This window comes from Panthera onca, chromosome B1, assembly GCF_046562875.1.
Source record: "Panthera onca isolate mPanOnc1 chromosome B1, mPanOnc1 haplotype 2, whole genome shotgun sequence".
Classification (NCBI taxonomy): Eukaryota; Metazoa; Chordata; class Mammalia; order Carnivora; family Felidae; genus Panthera; species Panthera onca.
Genome location: NC_138342.1, coordinates 130,072,990 through 130,099,048, shown reverse-complemented (window position 1 = coordinate 130,099,048; position 26,059 = coordinate 130,072,990). Strand labels below are relative to the sequence as shown.

Sequence of the window (26,059 nt, the reverse complement as noted above, 5' to 3'; positions counted from 1 at the left end):
GTGATCTCATCAGGCAGTTGATAGGTTTTCTAGGTTGATTTGTTCTTGGATTTACAAATGTCATTATGTTCTGACATTCAACATTTTTAAACAGCATTATTAAATTATTAGGGAGCTGATCATGTAATCCAAGGGCCTTCTCTGAATTATTTTTCACTACTAACCATTGCTTTCTTTTGCACAATTTTTTTCTTGGATACTGAGAAAGTATGGTGGTTCTCTGAAGAGGCGATAAGGTTTAGTGAAGGAAAGAGTGGAGAAACCTCCTTCTTCTTCTTTTTTTTTTTTGGGGGGGGGGAGGGGCAGAGAGAGAGGGAGAGAGAGAATCTTAAGCAGGCTCCACGCTTAGCACAGAGCCCCACGTGGGGCTTGATCCCACAACTGTGAGATCATGACCTGAGCTGAAATCATGAGTTGGCCACCCAACTGACTGAGCCACCCAGGCACTCCTGAGAAACCTTATTTTTTTAAAAAACAAGTTTCCATGCAATCCCTTTATAGAATTTATTTATAATAATCTTTAAAATTGTATTTATTTATTTTTATTTATATCAACCTTAATCTGATTCTAAAGCTGTCAGACTTAAAATAATCTTATTCAATGACAGAATAAGAAGTTTGCCATGTGGAAGTGAACAATATTCTACAGACCATTGGAATTAATTTATCTTACTGCTCCAGAAGACTGAGTCAGTGGGATATAATGGCAAGAATACTTATTAGGAGACTTGGGGTGGAGTCCAGGCATCTTATTTACTTGCCCTTTTGACTCTAGGTAAAATACTTAATTTCTCTGGGTCTCATCTTCCTCCAGCTTTAAAATATCGCTGATTTGGGGGTGCGTGGGTGGCTCAGTCAGTTGAGCATCTGATTCTTTTTTTTTTTATTAATTTTTTAATGTTTATTTATTTTTGAGAGAGAGAGAGAGAGAGAGAGCAAGTAGGGGAGGATCAGAGAGAGAGGGAAACACAGAATCCAAAGCAGGCTCCAGGTTCTGAGCTGTCAGCAGAGCCTGACGTGGGGCCTGAACTCATGAGATGTGAGATCATGATCTGAGAAGAACTCAGACACTTAACTGACTGAGCCACTCAGGCACCCCAAGCGTCGGATTCTTGATTTTAGCTCAGGTCATGATCTCATGGTTTATGGGATCAAACCCTGTATCGGGATTCTCGCTGAAAGTGTGGAGCCTGCTTGGGATTCTCTCTCCCTCTCTCTCTCTGCCCCCTTTCCACTCACATGCACTTTCTACTTCTCACAAGATAAATGAATAAAAACATTAATAAAAAATAAAATATCACTGATTCAACACAAAGAACTGACAGATATGAAAATGATAAAGACAACCAAAGAGAATATGTTGGGAAAATTTGCCAGGAGAGACATGTATGGTATGTATTCAATATTACTGAGTAAAATTAGAAAACAAATAAACCCAACAAACCATGTATTTTAGCAGGGACTTCAGAAGGAAAGAAAAAGTCACTGTGGCTTATAAAATGAATGAAACTGGGAAATGAAAAAAAGAAGTGTGTAGGGGAAACAATTTGTTACATAGTCGCCTATAACATACAAAGTAACAAAGGACAGAATTCAGTTACATAGATTCAAGAGAATAACAATTGCCTTTACATACTTGAGGGAAACTAACAACAAAACCCAAAACCACCACAAGAAATTCCAGCAATAATAGTTGAAAGCATGGCATTATTTTGTAGGGTAAGAAATAAAAAATAGTTTTATCCTGTTTTTAAGAAGTTTATAATCAAATTCATAAAAGATAATTAGGTAAGCTATATTTTGGAAAGAGTCGTCCCAAATATAATTCATTAGGTAGCATTGCCTTACCTGAAATAAATTGTTCAAATGTGGACTATAAAAGGATATTGGAAAATCAGGCATCTCAGATACTGGGCATGAAAAAGTCAATTACACACTTCACAAGAGGAAATCCAAATGGCTACTGGATATATGAAAAGGAACTCAATAGCATCAGTACTCACAGAAATGTAAACTCAAACCACAATGACATCCTACTGCACACCCACTGACTGGCCAAAGGACTGGCAGTGCTGAGTGTAGCTGAGGGTGTGGAGCAATGGGACTCACGTACGTGGCTGGCATGAGTATAACACTCTAGAAGCAGCCCCCAGGTATATATCATACAGAAACTTGTATAAATGTGATGGAATACACACACGGAGAATGTTCACAGCAGCGTTTTTAACAGTTCCAAACTGGAAACGATCCAGATGTCCATAAACAATAAAATGGCTAAATAAATTATGGCATATTGCTACGATGAAACATGGTAATATGCAGCAATTAAAATGAACAAATCACAACTATATGAACAACGTGAACAACATATGGCTTCCAAACGACATTGTGAGAAAGCAGCAAGCAAACAGGTTACATGTTATTCCATTTAATAAAGTTCAAAAGAAAGGGCAAAACTAAACAATATACTGTTTAGGGATGTACGCTTGTGAAAAAACAATAGAGAAAAGCAAGGAAATGATTATCACAACAAGTTAGAATAATGGCTACCTCTAAAAGAGAGGGAAAGAGTTGTGCTCAGGAAGGTCACCAGGGGGGCTTCTAGGATGCTGGCAATGTTCCATTTCTTGACCTGGTTGGTCACAGGCAGGTTTCTTTTAGAACTACTCATTATACTGAATAACTGCTTTATGATTTAAACGTATATTTCACAATAAACATGCTAAAAGTAATTGAAGACTTTAGATGGCATTTCTAGAAACTTTACCAGATGTTTTAGCTTATGAAATCTTGACAGTAAAAACCACTGATGTGGGATAATAAAACACTGATTAAATCGTTTATCATACGAACTCACTTCTCAAGTGCAGGAGAAAAGAACACTACAAATAACCCTTTGTTATATTTTAACATAGTACGTAGATCTTTATCACACACAAACTGATGAAGCAGGGAAAAGTACTGTTACCTGAAATTTCAGATTTTTTGGAATTTTGAACTAGCTGTTTTCTCCTCTGGATTAATAAGAAGTAAAAGAAATAAAGAGATGCAGACTAAGTTGGAAATGTATGAACTTCCTCCTCTCCAGTTGCCAGTTCCAGCTGTTTCCTCCAGTTATCACGCTGGGTGGTGAGGTGGGTGGATTTTGCCCAGCAAGCTTAGTGCTGCTGTTACTTCATAAGTAGGTGGATGAGGGCTCTCCTGAGTGCTATTCTGTTTCTCACTACTGAGGTTCTAAGGTGGAGCCACTGACAATGAAAACAGATCAGGCTGCTGACAAACCCCATGTGGTACAGTACATACTTTTCTGGAGGCGTCCTCGGCTGCATTGCAGAGCTCTGATGTTTGCGCTCTTGATCCAAAGCCCACAGAACTTAAAATCTGAGGTGCTCAGGCTTCACAAAATCTCCTAAGTCGGCGGATGTTACTCATTCAATTTCCATCAGGAAATTAGGAAGGGGGAAAAACCAAATAAAGATTTATTTTGTAACCAGGTGGGGCTATAACTGCTGGTCACATTCCCTGTGAGTCTTATTTGGAAGGACATGGCAGGGCATTGGTCATGACAAGGCAGTCAAATCCATGCTAGCTTAAGCAGGATAGTTAGCCTGGCTCTTGGAACTTCGGACAGTTGGGCAAGTGCCACTTTGTGAGTCTCTTCTTGCTTCTGCAACATCCGCTTCCCCACTTCCATTGATCTTTCTGCAGCATTTTAATAAAAATGAGCCCTTGGATTCACCCAGTTAGAAGTCTCCTTGGTATACTGCTTGCGTATGGTGGTGGTAGAAACCCCGAGCTTCCACAATTTGCCTATAAAAACTTGCTCCTTATTCCCTAAAGTGGAAAGACTTGTAATATCCATTAATGCTGCTTCCCAAGCAGGTAGGGTGTGCCAGGGTCCGGTGACAGAACTCTAGAATCTGCTTCCTTTCATCATTGCTGCCGCTTTCATCTCCGTCTCACGCTATTCCCCCGGACAGGTGCAAGACAGATTCTGAGGATTCTGGTCCTTTCATCTTAAAACATTTCTTTTCCTAGAGAACTACACTTTCAACTTCATGAGTTTTTATTTGAACTTACTTTCCAGGATAACATATGTAGGAAAAGCTGCATAATCGTACTAATACCTAATTTAGAGAGGAGATAGCTTTTGAGTCAGACCTGAAACACAGGCCAACATTTCTTGATTATGGTTCTAGATGGACACTTATGAACAACCAAGATCAGCTCTCCAAAGCTTCATACAAGCAAGAATGAGTACTAAAAATAAGACAATAAAGTCAAATATCGTTCCGTGATCTCCGGGAGGATGGCTCCCTTCCCTCGCGTCGGCAATTCGCCCCCCTTTACACTAAAGACACAAGTTGTGACACCGTACCTAAACCGCACCCCTATTTCCTTTCGTGGCGGGGCGGGGGGGGGGGGGGGGGGGAGGAGGGCTGTATTACCACTCTCTTCTTTACAATGCCCCGCAGCTTACAAAACGCTTACACTTCCATCAACTCCTCTGAACTCCGCGGGTACCTCGGAGGGAGGCATTCATTCATCAAACATTTGCTCGGCCGGACCACACGTTATCGGGTGCTAGGTCTCGCCCCAAACCGCGGGAAGGGTGGGACGCTCGCTCCCTGGAGCAGGTGCAGCGGAAGGGACGTCGGGCAAGTTCTCGCCCAGTCTGGCTTTTCGAAGGCCCATTTGGGGCGATATGCCTCACCTTCGGGGGGTGCGCGCCCGAGCATGGCCGTGCGGCCTGGGCCTTCCTCCTTGCTCCCAAAGGAGCCGTCACCACCTGCCCTGAAGGAAACCTCTACAGAGCAAGCTCTCCCCGCCGCCGTCGGGTCAGGGGTAAGATCAGGCGGCAGCTTAGGCTCCACTCGGCTCCTCCCCTTCCTCTCTTCAATTCTGACGCGGCCGTAGAGGCGGCGGCAGCCGCTGCTAGTCCCGCGGCCCGAGGCGCACCCACCCGCTCGCGGAGCCCAGACTTCCTCTTCCCTTGCAGCGTCATCAGAGCGCGCTGGAGTCAGCCAGGGCGGGGTGATTAGAAAGGGAAAAAAAAAAAAAAAAAAAAAAAAAGGCCAGCGGAGGAAACGTCCCGGCGGAAAGAAAAGGGAGGGGGTGAGGGGAGCTGTTGCTAGGTGACTTGCGTCATCGGGCCGCGCCGCTTTCCTCCCGCCCCTCTCTGGAGTGAGGCGAGAGCCCCGCACAGAGCGAGCGAGACAGCGAGCTGAGCTCCGGGCGCTACCGCCACCGCAGCGGAGAGCGTGAGAGCGAGGGAGCATCTGAGAGACCCAGCCTCCGCGCACTGGCCACGGCCGAGACCTTCGTCCTGACCTGGACCGGCGGGAGTCGCGGCCACCCCTCTTTTCCCCCCCTCACCTTCCCGGCCGGCAGCGGCGGCTGCACACGCCGGAGCCCGAGCCGGAGCCGGCGGCTGGGGGGGCTGGGAGGCGGCTACCTCAGGCCGGGACTAGTCAGCTGCTCCGCGGTGTGAAGACGCTGAGGAGGGGGTCGCAGCTTCTGTCTCGTCCCGGGGCGCGGGGCGAGGGACCCCCAACGTGTAGGGAGGGGGTCCCAGCCGCAGCGACACATGCGGGAGCCGGGAGCGGGGGCGGCGCCGAGCGGAGCCGGCCGGGTCCCCCACCTCGCCGCCGCCTCGGCCACCCGCCCGGGGCCATAGCATCTTGCCCCCGGAGTGTATGAACCCGGGACCCACGCTCAGCAACCACCCCCCGGCCGGGGGGGCGGGGACCCCAATGTGAAGCGGCGGCCCCGGCGGCGGGGAGAGCAGGACCGGCGCCACCGTCCTTTCCTTACCTTCCCCCTCTCCTCAGCCCCCTCGCGAGGGGGGGGGGTCTTTTCCCTCGGCCTGTCGCCGGCCCCCCGGCTCCTCGGCAGGACTCCGGGAGGAGTTCTTAGAGCCCCCTCCCCCGCCCCAGCCCCGAGGGCGGCGGGGCCGGGGGGGACCCGGGGGGCCGGCCGCAGCCTCAGCCCAGAGGAAAACTTTATAAAAGCAAAATCTGGAGCCTCCCAAACGTGACTGTCCCGGGAGAAGTGGCCCAGGACGGGCAGCAGACACAGCCTGAAGGGACCCAGGAAGAGGAAAAGCGGAGGTAAGCGGGGCCGCTGCCGCCTCCTCTGCTCTGGCAGCGCGGAAGAGACCCGGGTGACCGCCTGGCTCAGAGACACAAGCACCGCTTCTTCCTCAGTAACGCGCCGAGCCTTCCGCAGCTGCCGCTTCAGAGCGAACGAGGAAGGGAACCAGCCCACTTTCTCAGCGCCACGGCTCTTCCCTAAAGTGTGAGTGGCCCCGGGAAAGGGAACGGAGGGTTGGAACGTGGGAGGATACCGGTTCGCTCTCCTGGAGTTTGGCTGATGTTTGACCGGAGTGTTGGCAGAGCGTGGATCAGAGGGTGTATCTTTATGTTTACAGCGAGGAGGAGGGTCTTGGATCGTCCACTGGTTTCGAACATTTAATACGTGGACTAGGCAAACTCACAGGTTCCCTTAGGGGAGTTCTGCCCCTATCCAGGGTGGACACTTGCACCTTTCTGGCCAGTAATTGGCAAAGGGAAATTGAGGAAGCCAAAGCATATGTGCACACAAAGGACATCTCTGTAATACACCTTTTCCTGGTACAGCGGGTGTGAAACCCCGCTGTGGTTTTTGTTTCGGGGCAACTCTTATTTGGGCTCCCACGAGGGAACCTTTTATCCTGCGAACCCCTGAAAGTAAAATTCCTTTCTTCTTTTGCAGTTTTCCTTGAGAGATTTTCATTTCGGTACCTGCTGGTGCAGGAATTTTTTTTACCTCCTCATTTCTTGGGTCCAGTTCCTGTGCATCAGGACACTGTGACAGATTTCAGTTACTCAGGAAATTCTGAGTTCTTGTGAATCACAGCTTACTTGGAGGAGAGCATCTAGTACTTTAACCAGTTTTTAAAAGTTGTTACATTTTTTCCTTACCCAAATGCTTTTTTTTTTTTTTTTTTTTTTAAATGTTTGGGTAGCATATGTCCTAATTGCTGGCATTTTTTTTTTTTTTTTTTTTTTTTTTTTTTTGTACTTGGCAGAATGACTTGAGACTTGCTTGTTTGAGTTATCTTTACTTCCCTATCAAATGAGGAGAAACTTTTTTTTCAAATGAGGGGAAACTTCTTTAAGTTTGTTTTTACTTATTTTGGGAGAGAGGTCCTGTCTGCTCAAGTGGGGGAGGGCCAGAGAGAGAGAGAGAGAGAGAGAGGGAGAATCCCAAGCAGGCTCCACACTGTCACGCAGAGCAGGACACAGGTCTTGATCTTACCAACCGTGACATCATGACCTGAGCTGAAATCAGGAGTCAGTTGCTTAACCAGCTGAGCCACCCAGGTGCCCCTGAGAAACTTTTTGGTATTAAACTCTTTGAAGAACGATTATTTCCCTTCCCTTCCATTCTTGTGAAGGTGAAGTCTATAAAAATCTTTCATTTGTATCTTAGGTATCCTCTCTAGTGTCAACTTGACATGCGGGAAAGTAATGAGCATTTCATGTACTTCTACAGACCTTAAGCGTTCAGTACAGGGTAGAATTTTATTTAATAGAACACTGGCAGTACTATACTGAGAGTTGTAGTTCCTCCAGACAGCAGTGTGGACTCACACCCTCTGAAGCCACTGCTGAGAGAAGCTTTTTGGGAATGAATGTGAGCCGAGGGTTATCTGTGCTAACTTCGTCATTCAGGACTTGACTAAATGTATTTAAAACTTTCTCAAATAGTGTTTGCATCTGTACTTTTTCTCCTTGAGGTAATGAGTTCTACAAGCTTATTAGACCCTAAATTATTTAACAGTTCATTTATTTATCCCAAACCTGTCTCTCTAAAGTTGTAAGACACATCCAGAGTTCTTGTTCTGAGAAGCGCTAGAACAAGCTGGAGTTCATCTTTTCTTGGTTTTATAGATTTTCATTGTTCCTCTTTACCGTCATCTTTCCTGACTTTGTGTGTCTGTCTTAGAATGATATCTTTCTATCCCTTGATCACTTTGCCCTCCTCAGGAACTTCTCCAGCTATTTTGTTTCTCTTTATATATTTGTGTTTGTTATGCTTTTTAAAGGAACCTTAGGTTCTGTCTATTTTAAATGGGTACTACATGAAAATACTGATTAGTGGATATAATGTTAGATGTGGAATCAGAAGCAAATGTCTCTGGACCTGTTTGCTATCTTATTTTGAGACCTTGAGGAAGTTACATATCCCATGTTTCACAAAGATGGGAAGAAGAGAACTCTAGTCTTGGCATTGGCTGTTTTTTGGGGGCAGGAGGGGGAGACAAACCAACAAACTATAATTTGAAGGTAGATTTGTACTCTTTCAAAGTTGCTTACTAACTTTAAGACTTATTTTTATTGCTCTGACTATAGATTGGTTAAAAAGCATGGTAATGTTTTATTGCAAAGAAGCAGCAAAGTGTTTGGGGTCCATTTGGGGTCCCTGCCTTTGAGATGCTTTTATTTATGGCAGAGGCAATGAAACACAAGTTGCATAAAATCATAGGAAAGGGAGCATGAACCAGTGTTTGTTTATAGCCACTATATATTATACTACTATGTTTGGTACCTTTAGATATAAATGTATTTGAATATTTTTCATTAGAGAAGTGACTGTATAAAACTAATTGGAGTGTCTGAGCCAAATCTGGGAAAGAAGTTCTCTTTTAGGATGAAAGGAGCAGTGGAGGTAAAGTGTTTAAGGCTTTTGGAATTGGACGGTGTGAGAGACAAGTATAATTAGGAAGTCAGCTTGATGGGAATACAGATGGAGATTGGTTGTTGAGTCAGCTTAGGGTCAGTTTGTGTTTGTGCAGTTATAGGAGTATAGCCCAAAGAAGCAATTGAGAGCAATGTTCCCGAGAAGGTAGTTTTAGATGATTGAGGAGAAATTGTATTTTAGGTCAAGAGGCATTATACCTGGAGTAGGATTTTGTTTTTCTAGGAAACCAACATTAAAAAAATTTTTTTTGATGTTTATTTATTTTTGAGAGAGAGAGAGAGAGAGAGAGAGAGAGAGCAAGCGTGCGCACGTGCACACCAATGGGGGAGGGCAGAGAGAGAGAGAGAGAGAGGGAGGGAGGAAGGGAGACACACACACAGAATGCGAAGCAGGTTCCAGGCTCTGAGCTTTCAGCACAGAGCCCATCATGGGGCTCAAACCCATAACCCATGAGATCATCACCCGAGCCAAAGTCAGACGCTTGACCGACTGAGCCACCCCAGGCATCCCTAAGAGAACCAGCATTTTTACACCATGGTCATCAAAGAGCTATACAGTTGCAAGCGTGAAAAAGAAGATGCCCCCAGTATTTTAGTTTGGTGCTAGTGGTTTCTTATAGAAAATAAATCAGAAATAAGGCAGTGGACTTTGTTTTGGACATTAAATTTTAGGGTGAAAGTTGATGCTGATGCAATCTGAAGATAGAAAAATAGTTAAACTAATGAGTGAAATGCTGAAAATGTAGAGTTAGGAGTCATTTTCACAGTATTAAGTTTTCTTGAGAGAGCTGACAGAGTAAAGAGATGAGAAATGTGTATTTTTACTTGGGCGGGGGGAAGGAAATCTGTTAAAGTTAGCAAAGATGTAGTAATGACAGAGAATGGATGAGACTGTACCTAAGAAAATGTTTTAAAAGTAGGTAAGACTTGAAGTCAACAGGGAGGAACAGCTTTTAAACATGGCTACCATGTTCAGTGTTAGGACACGTGAGTCTATATTTTTGAAAGAGCTAACAAGTTTTTTGTAGAGTATATAGGTCCCTTGAGATTAAGTTTCAAAGAATATATAGGATTTCACTGTAAAGGAAACTGTACATGAAAGCACAGATTTGTTTTTATAAAAATTTGTGTTTTTAAAGTTTGCCCTTCATTATTATCCTGAGTTTGGTCTTTAACATGATGAAGTGGGGCTAAAAATAGCTGGCAGAGAAGCCCGCTTCCCCTGCTTGCAGTTGATGTGTGTCTTTGTGTCCCATACAATGGAGGGGGATATTCCTGTGTTGGCACAGCAGTGCTGAAAATGCCTTTTTTTTTTTTTAAAGCCTTTTTATTAAAAAATAAACAAACAAAAAACGACTTGGCATTTAAAAAAATTCAGCTGTCTTTGAAGCATGAGACACCGTAAGACTTTTTTTTGTGGTGAAACCTGCAGCTAATGGAACTAGCATTTAGTGTTGACTGACAAAGATAAGGATTGTGAGATAGGGTACACACACACACACACGCACACGCACACGCACACACACGCACTTACATCTCCACACTTTTTGTGTTCCTTAGTTCAATTCACCACCTTCCTACTAGCTTCTTTGGCCTCTTAAGGGTTTAATACAGGGAGCTAGATCTTAGGTGATTCTAGGATGAGGATACAGGGACTAGAATATATGCCATACAGGTGCCTTCTCCAGCCTCTACTTTCCACAACATTTTTTATGCAGGTAAAACCATGTTTAGATGAACTTAAAGGGCAGCCTTTTTGGGTTGACATGATTTACTAGCAAAGATAGGGGGAAAGGTGGGACTCTGGTAGGAGGGAGTGTTGACCTCATGTGCTTTGCCTTGGCAACTTTGGGATTGATATGGGATAATTAAAGACCCTTGGGTGTGCATTTGTGTTTTAGTACTCATGACCTGAAAGCCTACACCTAGGCTGGCAGCAGCTCAACTTGTGTACTTTAGAAACGGTTCTTGAAGAAGTCGTGAGTTGCTCTCACATCTCATTGTGTAGAGGAGGGGTTGGTAAGCTTTTTTTCTTTTTTTTGGTAAAGGACCAGTTAGTAAATATTTTAGATTTTGTGGTCCACATCTGGTACAACGATTGAGTTCTGTTCTTGTAGTGTAAAAGCCATAGCAATATATAAGCAAGTGAGTGTGACTGTGTTCCAGTAAAACCTTAAACAGTTGACCCTAGAACAGTGTGTGGGTTAGGGGCACCAGTCCCCTGTGCAGCAAAAATCCATGTATGACTTTTGACTCACACCGAACTTAACTATTGATGACCTATTGTTGACTAGAAGCGTTACCAGTAACAGTCTGTTAACACATTTTTTGTAGATTTATATGTATTCTAGACTACATTCTTACAATTTACTACATTCTTACAATATTGAAAGAGAAAAGAAACTTATTAAGAAAATTTTAAGGAAGAGAAAGTACATCGACAGTACCGTATGTATTGAAAAAAATTTATGTGTAAGTGGATTAGCGCAGTTCAAACCCATGTTGTTCAAGGGTCACCTGTACATAAAAACAGGAGGTAGGTTGGATTTGACCTGTAGTTTATAGAACCCCAGTGTAGACAACTGCCCAGATCCACCAACATATGGTATAAGCATTCCATTACAAAGATTGGAGTGGCTGCTTTAGGTGTTCTCCATTTTCTAAGTGAGATGTGTCCTTGAGGGTTGTCTTAAAATGATTCCGTAGTAAATCTGGAGTCAACTGTTCAAAATACTTTTGCCTTCAGAGTGATGAAAACTATGGATTGAGGAACAAGGTGGCAGTTCTGTCTATAGCATCTAAAAAATACAGACTTACTTGCATTTTCTTATTCTAAGATAAATAATTGACATAGTGGTATACTGGCTATGTGTCATAGCTGAAAGTATTTTTGAAGAAACTTAGGGGTGTAATTTTGGATGGTTCTGAAAATAAATTGTAAAGCATTTATTTTAATGTAAAATTATAAGTGTTTATGGTTGGTTTGAATCAGATGAAAATATTAGCCAAGTTGTAAGAACATTAAGTTTTGATATTTTTTTATAAAGTTTATTCACTTATTTTTGAGAGACAGAAAGAGAGAGCAGGGGAGGGTCAGAGAGAGAGAGAATCCCAAGCAGGTTCTGCTGTGACATGGGACCTGATGAGGGGCTTGAACTCAGGAACAGTGAGATCATGACCTGAGCCCAAATCAAGAGTTAGCCGCTTAACTGACTGAGCCACCCAGATGCCCCCAAGATTTGATACTTCTGTTTCTAAAAGTCTTAATTTCTTGCAATGACCAATTCAGTATGTAGAATAATGGGGTGCACAGTTTTTGTTTTGTTAAGTTTTAACAAATCCTCTATTTTTTAAAATGTTTATTTACTTTTTAAAATTTTTTTTATTTTTTTGATTTTTGCTCAAGCACGCAAACAGGGGATGGGTGGAGAGAGAGGGAGACACAGAATCTGAAGCAGGCTCCAGGCTCTGAGCCATCAGAACAGAGTCTGATGCGAGACTCGAACTCACAAACTGTGAGATCATGACCTGAGCTGAAGTTGGATGTTCAACTGACAGAGCCATCCGGGTGCCCCTTCTTAACAAATCATCTAAATAACTTAAACGTGTACTCTAAAAAATGTTTGCTGTATTCTTAAGGGTAAATGTAGCATGGGTGAACTTACTTCTTGGGAGACACTGTCTCAAATGTATTGTTTAGGAAGGATAATTCACTTTGTACAATTTTACATTATAGCTAATATCAAAACATTTGTTTCATATGTCAACAAATACTTGCATTAGATGATGGTATATTTTTACCCTGACTTCATAAATATTATTTATTTCATGATTCCCCTATTTATTGCAGGGGAGGAGGTGACCCTTGCAATAATGATAATTTTTAAATTGGTTTCTAACCTGCTTTTATGTTTCATAGTATTTCTACACATGTAATTGGTACTTCATTTCCTCTTTCATTAAAAAAATGTATACAGTTTGACAATTTAGGCTACCTTTTAGTAGGTCATTACAAAGTTGGCTTTCCTATTCATTAGGAGAGGATTCTTGTTCTTTTGAAAATCTTAATTTTTGTCATTTCAAGTAATTTTCTCATTGTCTTAAGCTTAAGGATAGTTGGTGATTTAAAAGACACAAGGTATTCATCTCATATCTGCAAATATTACAAATAAAAATATTCTATATTGGTGACATTTTCAGTGGAGCAGGGGAAAGAATGCTGTATTAGTGTTTTTCCTTTTTTTTTAAACTTAGCTGCATTGTCATTACAAACAGATGAGTAAAGTTGCTTTCAAATAATAAACTTTTTTTTAAAGAAATTTTTTATTGAAGAATAATTGACATACAATATTGCATTAGTTTTAGGTGTACAATGTAGTAATTCCATATTTATATACATTAGGAAGTGGTTGCCACAGTTAAGACTAGTTATCATCTGTCACCATGCAAAATTGTTACAATATTATCAACTATATTCCTTATGCTGTACATTATGTCCCATGTTGTATTTATTTTGTTATTTGAAGATTGTACCTCTTTATCTCCTTTACCACCTATTTTATCCATCTCCTCATCCTCCTGCTCCTGCCCCCTTTCTGGCAACCATCAGTTTATTCTTTTTTTAAAAATTTTTTTTTTTTTTTTAACATTTATTTATTTTTGAGACAGAGAGAGACAGAGCATGAACGGGGGAGGGGCAGAGAGAGAGGGAGACACAGAATCGGAAGCAGGCACCAGGCTCTGGGCCATCAGCCCAGAGCCTGACACGGGGCTCGAACTCACGGACCGCAAGATCATGACCTGAGCCGAAGTCGGACGCTCAACCGACTGAGCCACCCAGGCGCCCCCCATCAGTTTATTCTTTATGAGTCTGTTTCCTGTTTTGTTTTCTTTCTTCATTTTGTTTTGTTTTGTTTTTTTAAATTCCACATGTAAGTGAAATCATATGATATTTGTCTTTCTCTGTCTGAATTATTTTACTTAGGATAATACCCTCTAGGTCCATCCATGTTGCAAATGGCAAGATTTCATTCATTTTTATGGCTGAGTAATATTCCATTGCATATATATATACCACATCTTCTTTATGTATCTGTTGATGGACATTTAGATTGTTTGCATATCTTGGCTGTTGTAAGTAATGCTGTGATGAACATCGGGGTGGTATATGTCTTTTTATATTAGTATTTTCATGTGCTTGCTTTGGCAACACATATACTAAAATTAAACTAGTATTTTCATTTTTTCCAGATACATACCTAGAAGTGGAATTGCTGGATCATATGGTAGTTCTATTTTTAATTTTTTGAGGAACCTCTACACTGTTTTCCACAGTGGCTGCACCAGTTTGTATTCCCACTAATAGTGCATGAGAATTCCCTTTTCTCCACATCCTTGCCAACACTTGTTATTTCTTTTTTTTTTTTTTTTTTTTGTGATAATAGCTATACAATTATTTATTTTACATAGAAGTGGTTTTTACACAGCCATCTCTAAGGTAAATAAGTTATATGATCTTTTTCTAAGAGCAGGTTTTGATCAGGAAATAGGTGAACAGACCATGGAGACTCTGAATTCTTGAAGGGAAAGGATGCTGTTGAGGAAGAAGCGAGTTAAGGAAGAAGTTATTAGTGATATGCCAAATTTCTCTTACCATATAATTTGGCTGAAATCTGCCTTCATCCAACTTGGTAGCAAATTTTGAGTAAATAATGAACTCTTGCATTTAAACCTTTTTACTTGGAGACTTTTTCCTGCCCAGTGTAAAACCAGTCTGTCTTACGTCTCAATGTACTTTTCGATTTTTGCTACTTTCTTTTGAGACTTTCGTTGTTTTTTTCTCATGATACCTTTTATAGTATGTTTAGAGTGTATTTTCTAAATATACTCTATGTATATGACATTTCCTGAACACTGTGGGATATGTATTTTCTAATAATTATACTACTTCACACAAGTATATTTAAAATTTCCTCCTATTCCACCTCAGAATTGTGAAATATTTGAGGGAACATCTGTACTTGATTTGGATTTTGAATGACCAATATGTAATAATTTCTCTAAAATATTCCTTTAAATTTTTTTGGGTAACTCGATTTCTTTAAAACAGTAAGCTAGTACAAGAAAGTATGAGAGCCTGTATGTGTTGTATTATCCTGCGGTGCAGTGGTTGAAAAATAATAAACAAAAATGTACCAGAGACCTCACTGCTTGAGTATCTTTTACTCTTTTCTCTATCACCTAAGGGATAGCTAGTGGATCACTCAGATATTGTGCAGTTTCTATTGCTTTGCTGTGTTGCCTCTGCCCTTTCTTTATAGCTGGGGGGTAGCTACTGGAAATCTGGGTGGCTTTAGGTAGCATGTATTGTGTGTGTCTGTGTGGACATATACCTAGTGTACTGCATTAGGTGCTCCTTTCTGCATGACTGTTCTTGGATTTAGGAAATATTGAAAGACTTAGTGCAAAGTATATATTTTTTAAAGTTTATTTATTTTGAAAGGAGAGAAAGTGCGAATGTGGGAGGAATAGAGAGAGAGGAGAGAACTAGAATCCCAAGCACGCTCTGTACCGTCAGGGCAGAGCCTGTCGTGGGACTTGAGCCAATAAACTGCAAGGTCATCACCTGCGCCAAAGTCCACACTTAACTGAGCCACCCAAAAGACATAGTGCAAAATATTTTTAATGTCACTTAGCCTTTCCTCTGAGAGGATCATCATTGGGTAAGATACTGTTTTCTTCTGGCTTTTTGTTTTTTTAAGAGAGAGAAAAGAACGAGTGGGGAGAGGCAGAGGGAGAGAGAGAATCTTAAGCAGGGTCCACACCCAGCGTGGAGCTGAGGATACTGCTCCCGGGGGGGGGGTTGATCATGACCATGAGATCATGATTTGAGTCGAAATCAAGAGTTGGAAGTGTAACCAACTGAGCCACCCAGGCACCTCTCTTCTGGCTTTTTCATCCCATAGCATCTTGAGTGAACCCAATAATATATGTTAGTGTAACATGTGAAATCTGGAGACAAATTGCTGGTTTGTTTTTGGAAGAATGTATATATCTTATCAGACTTTTTAGGATGGCTGACATAAAATAATGTGACCCATCCCTGTTAGTTCTTTGAGTTAAAGGTCTTTTAAGGTATGATATGGACAGCCCTAAAGTCAGGCTTTCTATTGTCCAGCATTTAAATTCAGCCCTAGAGTTTGACAAATAATACTGAAGTAATTCCGCAGTGTTTTCAGAAGTATCTGAACTAGCATATGATTCATTAACATTTTATTAAAAACTCTTAAAAACTAGAGAATGACACACTGCTGTGTTTATTATTTAGAGGAAAGAAGAACTGATTTGAACATAACTTGAATTTGAGTTCATTTCCAAAGACCTCGGTAGTACTTGGATCACAAAGGACTCTTTTTTGAATAATTCATTGATTATCTCTGAAAGTGACTGTGGTGCAAATTGTTTATTTAGAAATATCAGGATGCAATTTAGTTATCAAGTCTCTTAATTGTCCATCTCTTTAGTGCTTGGGAATAAAAAGCTTTAAAAAATTATGAAAAAGTTGGGATGCCTGGGTGGCTAAGTCGATTGGGTTGTCTGACTCTTGATTTCAGCTCAGGTCATGATATTGTGGTTGTGAGATTGAGTCCCATGTTGGGCTCTGGGCTGACAGCATGGAGCCTGCTTGGAATTTTCTTTCTCCTTCTCTCTCTCTGTCTCTGTCTCTTCCCTGCTCATGCTTGCTCACTCTCTCTCAAAAAAAAATTAATAAACTTAAAAAAATTATGAAGAACTTTAACAAGTTTTATCTGTATCATTATATCTGAAATTATCATTACATCTCAAATTAAGATTGAAGGAATTTCATTTATGTGATTCAGTTTTAACTAAATTTTAGTTTTCTCCCTTTTTTAAAATGATTAGTATGTGTGTGTTTGCTATTCTGTTTTCACTTTTTGTGTTTATTATACACATCAGTTTTCAGAAATAACTTTTCCTTCAAGCTTGGCATAATCAGTGTTCTGTTGGCCAGCATAAGAAACAAATGCTTCTTGACTGTTTTATATTTGGAAAGTTTCTATTTTGAGAGCAATTTGGTGATGTCTTCATAGTCTGTTTATTTAATAGAAGTGTATATTTAAGATAAGTATATGAAAAAAATCCAAAGGCAGAAAGAAAATATTGAGATATTTTCTTAGTAGTGATTATCTTGCCAGCTCTTGTCCTCATTCTCTAACTTCTTTTAAGGCAAGTTTGTTTTAGGTTTTGATGTAAATGCAAAAGCTAGATTGGTTTACATATTAATGGATCTCTAGCTATGTGGTTAATTTAATAAAAATTCTAGTTCAAGAAAATCCAGCTATTTTAAATATTTTTCTTTGTTGGTAGCAGTTGGAGTTTATGCTTCTGGAGTTATGCTGCTTTCCATTTCAGAGATTTTTCAAAATAGGATTTTATGATTATAACTAGTTTACTAGGTAGATGGGAGAAGAGCATAGTTTTTCTAGTGACTGTAATTTCTTTTTATTTATTGTGTATGTAATACCAGAAGGTTATATAAATAAATTTGTGGATCATCCTTTTTCTTTTGCATAATTGGTGGTCTCTTAATTGACTACCATGTGAATTTGAGAACATAAACTTTGGAATGTTGCTGTCATGAGTGGGGAATCTTTTTCTATTGAATATTACATAGGCAGATTTCTTTTCACTCAAGAAATATTAAAATACTGATTTATTAGATTAGAAATTTAGAGCAGGAGACAGAAAACTTCAGATTTTTTTTGTGAAGGCCAGGTATTTGGTAGGAGAGGTGAGATGTACAGAGGGGTGGGGAGAGCCACAGAGCCAAGGAAGGAGGGAAGGGCAGATACCAGGGAGAATGGCACCGGAAGTTTTGAGGTCAGTCTTAGTCAGAGGTCACACCCTGTTATTTCTTCGGGTTTGTGGAGTGGGGTGTTACCACATGTTATCTACCATCCTTTGAAATGTTGATTAGATTAGTTCCTAGCTTTTCAACATCTGGATTCTTTAAGCCATTGAAGTTTTAATCTGTTTGGGATAATCAGTGTATCCTAGGGTGGGAAAATTTCCACAATACCAGCTGTGGTATTGAAGGGGCAGACAGGGTTTTCAACTGCTAGTGGAGTTTCTTTTTTTTTGTTTTTGTTTTTTTTCCTCTTTGGCAACATTTCCCTAGCTTTGCCTAAGTGGGATGCGTGTAATTCTGTGTATGTGACAGAGTGGTTGAGAGGCAAGCTTTGGAGATGATAGACCCAGGTTCAGCTGTATTGTTTTGTGACTTTGGGCACATTATTTATTCTGTGTGTGTTCCTTGTAAAAACTGGGCGATAGTAATAATACCTACCTCTTTCATAGGCTAGTCAAGATAGTCAGTATTCATTATAATATATGAATTAATGCATTAGGAGGTCTGGCTCAGAGTTAGTGCCCAGGGAATGTTAGTTGTTGAAATTAATAGTATTAATATTATAATATTGTTATTGTTGTTTCTGTGAAGTTGCTGTTTTGAATGCCAGAGGCATTTGTGATCTTCTGATGAGGTCACTATTTTGAATACTGCCTTTTTTCAGCAGCAGGTATTTATTGAACACCTGCTATGTCAGGTATTGATCTGAGTGCACAAAACATAAAAATCCCTGCCCTCCTGAAACTTATATTCTCTTTGGGGACCCAAGATACACAAAGCAAAATAGATGACCCATCACTCATTTTATGAAATGTGGTGTTTGACTTTATAGCTAAGCCTGTGTTAACCAACCCTATCAGCTTTTACTTTAGATCGTTTTTTGTTTGTTCTTCTTTCAGTGCTTGAGAGTGTTTGGTGGCAGGAGCACCCTAAAAGCATGGAACTAGTCTCATTGTCTCAGGTTATGGCTCAATCTTCATTTTAAGGCAGTCTTACACTCCTCATTTCCTTGACTTACTACTTAAATTGGCTATCACAGACTTTCCTTTCAGTCCCCAAATTTCTGCTGCACATTGTTTGCAGAAGTGGTGCTTCTCCCCATCTCATTACCTTTTGCTCATCCATGTCACTTCTTAAGAAAAGGAATTGACTACTAGAAACCTTTTTAAAGAAATATTCCCTGACTAATCTACTGTATACTTTTCCTTCATCTATTTTGTTATTCCCACCTTCTGTCTATTGTTAACTGAGATATTAAACTAGTTTATTGCCTGTCTTGTGTTAAAAAATTAAAAAAAATTTTTTTTAAATTTATTTTTGAGAGACAGAGAGACAGGAGACAGCACGAGCCAGGGAGGAGCAGAGAGAGAGGGAGACACAGAATCCGAAGCAGGCACCAGGCTCTGAGCTATCAGCACAGAACCTGACGCGGGACTCCAACTCACGAACCATGCGATCATGACCTGAGCCAAAGTCAGACACTTAACCGACCCAGGTGTCCCTACTCTCTGTCTTTTAAAAAAATATTTTTCTTGTTTCTTCAGTTAAATTGTAAGACATTTTAGGTTAGGGACCACTTTTCTATTCTGAGCCTTTGCTTCCTCTCTTGAAAAAAAGATACGACCTATCTCACAGGGAAGCTGTGAGATTTCAGGGAGATAATGTGTGAAAAAGGTCCTGAGCTAAATCCTAATAGTAGTTTCTTTTTCTTTGAACCACTCTAGTTCTAAAGTTGATACTGGGCATATATAGTCAGTGCTTAAAAAAAATACTTGTTAAGTTATTCTGAAGTGAGGTTGGAAGTCTTGTAACTTCTACTTGTGTGGCTAATTTTAGTTTTTACTTCCAGATGAGATTGAAAACATTACTTTTCATGTATCAGATAATAAAGGTGAGACATTAATAAGAGATGATATAACAGTGAGTAGGAGCAGGGACTCAAGCCACTATCATTTGGGTTCAAATACAGACTACCACACTTACTGGTTGTGTGACATTTGGCAAGTTGTTTAATTCTGCTGGTTTTAGTTTCTTTATTTGTAAGATGGGGAAGACCATAACCAACTCATGGATACTATGTTCCTAGAGTAAATGAGATAATAAATGAGAAGCACAGAGCAGTGCTTGGCACATAACATTGGCCCCAGCGAACATTTGGCAATATCTGGAGGTGGTGTTGATGGTCACAGCTAGGGAGAGGTATGTGTGCTACTAATATCTAGTGGGTAGAGGGCAGGTATAAACAATGTACAGCACAGCACCTCACAACAAAGGCTTATTTGGTCCAAAACGTCAGTTGTGTGAAGGTTGGGAAACCCTGCTTTATAAAAAGTCCTCTGTTTCTCATTTGGGTATTTTCTTCCTACAAGGTGCTTTGCCAATTCCATTGTGTATAAATACTGATTATTGATAAAGATAAATCACAGACATGGATCTCATTTAACATCCATTTTAAAGGACAGATATAAAGGGAAATTAATAGATTTCATGATTTTTGAAAAAGATTATAGGGCAGTTACTCCAAAAGTAATCTAAAAGTGCTTCCATTTATTATTCAGAAACTAGGCAAGATTTCCAGGTGGATTTTACTAATTTGTTTTTCTAAATGGCAAACTGTTCATGTAAAAGTGTATCAAGAATAGGGAGCTTATGAGATGTGAGTGCCATAGTGTGTAAATATTCATAGGATCAAATATACACTAATGGACAAAGTAAGTATCAAGGTTAATGGAATGATCTATTGGGAGAAACCTTGGATCGCATCTAATTTCCCTCTCTTGTTTTAGTACTCACCACGTTAAGGGCTGTTTAACTGAGGACTTCATCTTTCTATTAATCTCTCTCCCTCTCTTTTTTTTTTTTTTTCCTGTTTAAAATTGCACGTTTACCATTCCCTATTTCAGAAGCTTCTAATTGATTTCTTTGCTACTGTCCTTTATATTCCTTCCTGAATTGATTCTGCTTAAAGGGGAGCCTTTCTAGTCTGGATTCAGTTTACCATTCAGACCTCTGAGCACCATCCCTTTATTTCTGGGAGAGAATTAAGTGCTAATGCCCTAAGGTTGGAATTGGAATGAACTAACTTTTCTTATGCATGGTATGAGTTGTATATTATCTTTGGGAGAATTGGCGAAATAGTTCATTGCATCATTTCCTGTATTTTGTGTGTCAAGTGATTTTCCTCATTTGTGTCTAAACACTGATTGTATATCCATATATACACATGTAAAGTATGTATATACTTAATGCATATTTGTGTGTGTGCATGTGTGTATGTGTGCATGTATATACTTTCACATAAAATTGTCTCTGCACTTTGCTCTTTCCTCTGTCTGGAGTATTCTTTTCCTTTCATCTGCAAAACATTTATCTCTTAAGACCCTACTTAAATATCATCTTCTCTAGGAAGCCTGTCCTCATTACTGTAAGTGGAATTAGTTTTTTTTTTTTTTTTTTTTTTTCTGGTTATCCGCAGTCTCTGTGTGGCTTTTATAGCACTTAAAATAGTTGTTCATATTTTTCTCTTCTACTGGTCAGTTCTTTGAGGGCAAGTGTTATGTCTTACTCATCTTTCAGTTAATATCTTCTCCCCCCAAGTGCCTAATATTTACTGCTCTTTAGCAGGCATATAGTTTGCTAACAAATGAAAGAGAAAAAAAAAGATTGGAAAGATTTTTTAATGCGCTCTGTAAGAGGAGGACATTATCATGTCACCTTTGCTTCAAAGTGCTTAGTGTAGTACCTGTTCATAGATGTTAAATATTTATTAAATGACTTAGAAACCAGTTCTAATAATGGTTGGAAATTTCGTGTAAAGTTTTTCTTCTGTATTTCTAGAAGGCATATCCTAAAAGTAAAATAGCCTAGATATTTGGTACATCTGATGCATTAAGTTGAACTTTCTTTTCCTGACTCAGTAATGAGACTTTTATCCAGCAAATACTTTCTGCAAGATGCTTTTAGTTGTTTTCTTTTTCTCCTGTGGGTCCATTCTAGTGCTGAGCTTGTTGAAAAGGTGAATGTGTAGTATCTGTGCTACATCATGGGTGAGCAAGTAAAAGGCCTCTGTTCTTCTCTGTACATTTGGGCCCAAACAGAGTGATTATATATTTTCTCTCAAGTATGGATAATGACACTATTGAAGCGTGAGAGAGAAAAAAGGCAATTGGAGGTGAGGAAGTTGCCTACTAGGTCTCTTTTTCTTTTGATGATGATTGATTTTTTCCTCAGAGCTGCCTCCATTTATTTATAAAGAATTAGCTAGAAGAGAGAGGGGTGAGAATCTAGAGGATAAGAATAAAAGTTTGATAACATGGTAAATAAGTATTTTGATAATTATTGTATTTATAATCCTTATTACCACTTATTGAATGTTTACTATATGTCAGGCACTATGCTAAGGATTTTTGTGTGCATTAGTTAATTTATTCCTCCCAATAGTCCCTAGGAAATAGATAGTAATAAATTTGTTTTATAACAAGAAATAGATTCCCAAGAATATATAGCTAGGAATTTGAACTCACAGAACTGGGATTCAAATCCTGATCCATCTGATTCTGTGGTCTGTGCTTTTAATCACCATGCATGCATGCTGCCTCTTAAGTTTCACGGGAGGAGTTTTGTACTGAAAATGGGACGTCAACAGGTATACTGAGATAGGAGGGGAAATAGGATTTCACCCTATATATATTTGTTAGAAGGAAGACGATTAACAGACTCATGGAGAAGCAATTCCCAGGTTTATGTCCTGACACACAACAATTGTGAAATTTAAGCTTGCCATTTGAATTGACTTGCATTAACCTGCAATTTTCATTGAATTTAGTCTTGCTCTTGCTATGATCATCAGGAGCTAGATACATCTTCAGCAGTAGAAGAAATCCATCTAGGCAAAATCTAAGAGATAGTGGAGCAGAGAGATTTTTATAACTTTTTCTGTGGGTAAAATATATTTTTTAGTTACACTGAACTGTTTTGAGATTCTTGTTTAGGGGATGAGCCATGGAAATCTGTTATTTAGGATTTGAAAATTTATAATATGGCATGAGGTATAGCAGAAAATTTGAGAATCAATACTTGTTAGGTTCTAAGGTATAAATTGTTTAAGTCAATGCGTATCTGTGGTGTGTTTCCCTTATGTGATTTCTTAGACTATTTTTGTTATTTAAAAAAAATTCTTTTTTCCTGCTTTTTCATACTTTGTACAGGATTATTCCTTACAATTAGTTTACTTATAGGTGTTTTATATTTAATAAATATGGTGAACACATTTTTATTTGTTCACAGGAGGTTTAAATAGTTTTCATAATTTTATTTTGTTACCTAAATCTAAAATGTTTCCTGAAAGATTTTCTCTTTCTTCTTCTTGATTGTATTTTAAATGCTGTATTTGTAACTTTAGTTATGTACATTTGAACTTTGCCTTTTCCAGAATTTTAATTTATGTTTTTGTAAAATTGTATCAAAACTTACTTGCCAAAGCTAAGAGTAGGTTGCTGAATGATGTTCTGTTAAAGATTAAAAATGCAGAGTAACACCAGCATTCTTCACAGAGCTAGAACAAACAGTCCTAAAATTTGTATGGAACCACAGAAGACCTCGAAAAGCCAAAGTAATGTTGAAAAAGAAAACCGAAGCTGGAGGCATTACAATCTCAGACTTTAGCCTGTACTACAAAGCTGTAATCATCAAGATAGTATGGAATTGGCACAAAAACAGATATGTAGATCAATGGAACAGAATAGAAAACCCAGAAATGGACCCACAAATGTATGGCCAATTAATCTTCAACAAACCAAAAAAGAGTATCCAATGGAAAAAAGACAGTCTCTTTATCAAATGGTGCTGGGAGAACTGGACAGCAACATGCAGAAGAATGAAACTGGACCACTTTCTTATACCATACATAAAAAAAACTCAAAATGGGTGAAAGACCTAAATGTGAGACAGGAAACCATCAAAAATCCTAGAGGAGAAAACAGGCAGCAACCTCTTTAACGTTGGCCTCAGCAACCTCATACTTGACATATCTCCGAAGGCAAAGTAAGTAAAAGCAAAAATGAACTATTAGGACCTCATCAAGATGAAAAGCTGCTGCACAGCAAAAGAAACAATCAACAAAACTAAAAGGCAGCCGACAGAATGGGAGAAGATATTTGCAAATGACATATCAGATAAAGGGTTAGTATTCCAAAATCTTAAAAGAACTTATCAAACTTAACAAACACCTGAAAAACAAATAATCCAGTGAAGAAATGGGCAGAAGACATGAATAGATACTTTTCCAAAGAAAACATCCAGATGGCTAACAGACACATGAAAAGATGCTCAATATTGCTCATCATCTGGGAAATACAAATCAAAACCACATTGAGATACCACCTCACACCGGTCAGAGTGGCTAAAACTAACTCAGGAAACAACAGATGTTGGGGAAGATGTGGAGAAAACGGAACCTTTTCGTACTGTTGGTGGGAATGTGAACTGGTGCAGCCACTCTGGAAAAGTGTGGAGGTTCCTCAAAAAATTGAAAATAGAATTACCCTACGACCCAGCGATAACACTACTAGGAATTTATCCAAAGGTTACAGGAGTGCTGATTTGTAGGGACACATGTATCCTAATGTTTATAGCAGCACTATCAACAATAGCCAAATTATGGAAAGAGCCCAAATGTCCTTCAGCTGATGAATGGATAAAGAAGATGTGGTATATATTCTTACACCATACACGAGAAGATGTGGTTTATATTCTTACACCATACACAAAAATAAACTCAAAGTGAATGAAAGACCTAAATATGCAACAGGAAACCATCAAAATCCTAGAGGAGAAAACCGGCAACAACCTCTTTGACCTTGGCCTCAGCAACCTCATACTTGACATGTTTCCAACATGTCAATACTACTTGGCGATGAAAAAGAATGAAATTTTGCCATTTGCAATAATGTGGAAGGAAGTGGAAGGTATTATGCTAAGTGAAATAAGTCAGTCAGAAAAAGGCAGATATCATATGTTTTCACTATATGTGGAATTTGAGAAGCTTAACAGAAGACCATAGGGGGGAAGGGAAGGAAAAATAAGTTACAAACAGAGAGGGAGGCAAACTATAAGAGACTTAAATACAGAAAACAAACTGCGGGTTGATGGGGGTGGAGGTTTGGAGGGTGGCGAAAATGGGAGGTAGGCATTGAGGGGGGCATTATTGGGATGAGCGCTGGGTGTTGTATGTAAGTGATGAATCACAGGAATCTACTCCCGAAGCCAAGACTATACTGTATACGCTGTATGTTACCTAACTTGACAATAAATTACATAATAAAAAAAAAAGTATAAGACATAGCACTGGGTTAAGATACTACTTTTATCATTTAATAAATTATTATTTGTGTGTGTCTAAGAATATGGCAAGTTTTAAATTTGGGATTCTCTTCTATTTAACATTAATTACTGGTTATTAATTATTACAATAGTTTTTTTTTAATATCTAGCGAAAGTAGCCTATCTATATTGCCTTCCTTTTCCAGTATTTTTCTGGTTAATTTGCTTTTATTTTTTAATTTCAAGTCAGCACATCTGGTTAAATAAAAGCAAAAACAGAACAAAAATGTGCCTAAGTAAAATTGAATTCTGGTAAATAAGAATTTAGGATTTGGGGTGAGGGAGTTAGAGAATCATCTCAGGATTTTAGGATTCTAAGGCTTAGGCTGATTAGTGTTTTTTTATATTATCTACCATAGGTTGTCTTTTTTAGAAATGAATGTTAATATGACACTATTATAAAAATAATATTGATATCAACATTTGAGTGCTTAATGTGTGCCAGGCACTCTTCTCTGTTCTTTATTTAACTTATTCAGTTCTCACCATAGACCTGAGGTAAGTATTGTTAATGTCCCTATTTTATAATTGAAAATTTGGTACAGAGTAAACATTCTCAACATGTTACTTTCAGTTAGTAGTGGAACCGGGTTGTATTCAGGCAGTCGGGTTCTAGAGCCTGGGACCTTGATCACTACTCTATACTATATCATCTGTAAATGTACATAAATGTAAATTTATTTTTTACATGTTATTTATAGAACAGTGCCTGGCACACAATAGGGTCAATAGAAGTACAGGCTATCTTCAGTGGTATTTAATTGTGTACTCTATAAGGCTGGCAAAGCATGCATTATTATCCATTTATGTATGTATGTATTTTTTTCTTCTATTAATTAGACTCCAGAGTTTATTCAGATTTTTTTATTCCTTTTTTAAAAAATAGTTGAGTTCCCTGAGGTTCTTTCTTAGAAACCATATTATTGCTCAAAATTATATGGCCATGTTAGATCTCAGAATTAGCTTTTCTCACCACACATTCAATTTTACTTTCTGTTAGAAATGG

At 39.2% G+C, this 26,059-nt stretch overlaps 1 protein-coding gene and 1 long non-coding RNA gene across 4 annotated transcripts in view; one reads left to right on the top strand and one right to left on the bottom strand.

Annotated features, from left to right (window-relative positions):
• Nucleotides 1-871: 871 nt before the first annotated feature.
• LOC144616130 (uncharacterized) lies at nt 872-4,980 on the bottom strand. Its single transcript, XR_013555116.2, has 2 exons — nt 4,715-4,980; nt 872-4,161 (listed from the first exon to the last, which is right to left on the bottom strand). It is a non-coding gene; the product is annotated as an uncharacterized LOC144616130 (long non-coding RNA).
• Nucleotides 4,981-5,162: 182 nt separating this feature from the next.
• FBXW7 (F-box and WD repeat domain containing 7) overlaps nt 5,163-26,059 on the top strand; it is a 226,978-nt gene continuing 206,081 nt past the window's right edge. For all 3 annotated transcript variants that reach the window (XM_060653999.3, XM_060653998.3, XM_060653997.3), the window contains exon 1: nt 5,163-6,297. The gene's annotated coding sequence lies outside the window, so the exon portion shown is untranslated. The remainder of the gene's footprint in view (nt 6,298-26,059) is intronic.